At 48.4% G+C, this 2,933-nt stretch overlaps 1 protein-coding gene across 3 annotated transcripts in view; it reads left to right on the top strand.

The window, feature by feature from the left end:
- Window positions 1-2,756: 2,756 nt before the first annotated feature.
- The window catches only part of CREB5 (cAMP responsive element binding protein 5), a 516,790-nt gene continuing 516,613 nt past the window's right edge, over window positions 2,757-2,933 (top strand). For 2 of the 3 annotated variants that reach the window (XM_006167341.3, XM_027767819.1), the window contains exon 1: window positions 2,757-2,817. The gene's annotated coding sequence lies outside the window, so the exon portion shown is untranslated. The remainder of the gene's footprint in view (window positions 2,818-2,933) is intronic. The other variant, XM_027767818.1, reaches the window with a different exon arrangement.

Here is a 2,933-nt window from a genome sequence, read left to right on the forward strand (position 1 = left end):
TCAACACCATGAACGACATTGCTGATGTGAGGTGAAATTCTCTACTTGTTGAGACTCCCAGTAACCTAATGATTATCGGGTTATTGGGGAAGTCACTGGAAAGTTCGCCACATGTCCTGTGTCAAATCCTGGCTCTGACAGGGAGTTATGTACCCAGTGGCAGCACGTCAAACAAAAGGTAAGCAGTAACTTCAAAATCAATAAATGATTTGGATAGTATTAGAAACTTATGGAGGGACCAGCGGTTAACGTAATGGCTATGTCGCTGGACTCCCACGTAGTCGACCACAGTTTGAGTTCCGGACCCGGTGGCTTAAGCTCACGTGTGCGTTCGTGCCCAAGATCCCTAGAGGAGAATGGAGGAGAAGGGATTGCGGTGTGACCATCCCCCCTGGGGGGTGATTTCTCGTTTTCTGTCTGTCTGTCTCTGTCTGTTTGGCGAGCGCACATGCCCTATAGCAAAAACCTCTCCAAAAAAACCAAAAAACAAAACAAAAAAAACTGATGGATGACTTGTGTTAAAACTCATATACATGTATGCTTGTGTTTAGAAAATACTGGAAATTAAATTAGTGTTTATTAACTGCTTACAGGTTTTTCAACGCTTAGTGATCACTCAGCTTGCTAATTCAAGTCTCTATTCTATGGGGGGACTTCAAAAATTCATGAAAACACGGAATTAAAGTACAAGTTTATTTGGGTACAAAAAAATGGAAATCCATGCATAGTTTTTTTTTATATATATATGTATATATATATATAATATACATGTTCCATGAACGTTCTGAAGTCCTCTGGCATTCCCTGATCTACAGCTGTGAGCTGGGAGAAAGATAAGCTCTCAGACTGAGCTCGGATATGGTGCACTAGATCCTTTCTTGGCCTTAAGTTTTCCCCTTGACTGACTCACCAACTTCTTTTTTTTTTTTTTGTAGAGAGAAGGAGGTAGATTCCTGCTTTAGATGGAAAAAGCTGTACTGGTAATCGAGTCGGAATGTGGGCAAGGAGGCTGCTTCCTGAGTAGGCTATGGCCACAGTCTACGGCAACTCAGGTAACTGAGCTGTCACATTTAAAGCTTTATGGGTTCAGACTCAGGTTGAGACTGGAACCCTTCTTTCGCAGTTCCTCCAGGGCTACATGTGGAAAAGAACAAGTTGAAAACTCAATGAAGAGTTTTCAATAAAGTTGTTAGGAACCAAGAAAACAGTCTCCATGGTTTCAAGAGACAGTAAAGGGAAGGGGGAAATTGAAACAATTAAAAACAGATAAGAAATAAGAAATACAAAGCTCTTCCATGTAGTATGTCAAAACCGGCTCAGATGGACCGAGTCAGGCAGAGCATTAAGATTAAGATGTCTAGCCAGTCCAGTCATGATCCTCTGGCAAACTGCACAGTCACTGTTCTGAAGCATTGGGACAAGAGGTACTATGTAAATGTCCAATGTTACATAAATGTCAGGAATGATCACTGTGTGCTAATGGGGGCTAAACTGTTCCTAAGCAAAGACCCAACTCCTAGCTGGTATGTTCTTAGCAGCCATAACCCACAAGAAGGGAATGGTCACTCCTGTAGAAGGGAACCCAGCTGGGTTTGGGGTTGCAAACAGCAATTGGGGTGGTCCTGGTGCCACCACTAATTATTCAGGTGATCTTAGGCCAGCCCCCTAACCTTCTAGACTCCGCCTTAGCTCATCTGTAAAATGGAAATAGTTATAACACCTGTCCTACTTCTCGTTTTTGTACTCAGCTTACAGGGAGAAAGGAGGGGTGTGTGTTTTCTAAAGTGTAGACTGGTGCAAGGGTCACTGTGGTCGGGGCTGGAATGTAGCTTATGTCTCCTTTTGCAACCCTACTCACAGGGAGAACTTCGGAAAGGGCATGAAGTCGGCATGGTGATGGGGAAGGTGACAGGGACAACGATAGGAACTGGCTGATGCTGCAGACGCCAAGCTCCTCTCGCGGACCGGGCTTCTAAGTTCTGGCCCTGGCTCTGCGGCTTCCCAGCCCGTGAGCTTGGGCCAGTTCCCAAGGAGGCTGTGGAAGTGATCGCCACGGGCCTTCCGGCTCTGACGCCCAGTCTCCATCAGGCGCGTCTCTTGGCTTTAGCGGTGATTCACCTTTCGCCTTCAGGAGCAGCTCTCCCTACAGCTTCTCAGACGCACGAAGCGAAGCGGGGTTCGGGGGTGGGGTGTGGTGGGGGCCTTGGAAAGGGTGAGGGCTGAGTATTCCATGTAAGTGTGCACAATGAGGAAGTTATTCCCCTGGAGGTGAGGTGGGAGGGATGTTGAGTGAATGCTCTGGGAAGCCAGGCTGTAGGGAACACGGTAATGAGGTCACGACTGTCGCAGGCAAAAAAGGAGAGGGACCTCTTCTGGCGAGGGCAGGGGGAAGCATCTACATTTCTTCTAGCAGAAAGTCTTTTCCCACATCCTTCAGCATCCGCCTCCCCAATTCTTCCTTACCCCTACCACAATTCCTACACCTTCCAAACCCCACTGGCCCCCTCCGCAGTAGAGCCCGTGTCGCGCCTCCTCCGTGGTCCTCTCTGAAACCATCAGGATTGTTTCCAAGCTGACTCATACCACTAATGTCAGGGACCGTGTCACACGGCGCTGGGCTCTGCAAGCTGTTGCTTGCGCGGTCGCCGCCGCCGCCACCGCTCCCTGGCGGGTGCAACAAGGTCCGCCAGAGAATCCCACGTGACGTCACCGGGGGGGTGATGTAATGCACTCTAAATAGAATGTATTGTAATCTTTGCTCAGTCCAACGTGGTCCCTTCACCCGGGCTCCGCTCTTGCCTTCTCCCCACTTGTTTGGTAAGTTCCTAAAAATACGGCTCGGCCACTTCTGGGGCTTTTGCATTTAGCCACTTTTGTTGCACTTGCCGCGGAAGCCATCTCGGGAGCGGACTTGTTTGCAGGGGATGGTTGTC

This window comes from Tupaia chinensis, unplaced genomic scaffold (genome assembly GCF_000334495.1).
Source record: "Tupaia chinensis unplaced genomic scaffold, TupChi_1.0 Scaffold144731_1, whole genome shotgun sequence".
NCBI lineage: Eukaryota > Metazoa > Chordata > Mammalia > Scandentia > Tupaiidae > Tupaia > Tupaia belangeri.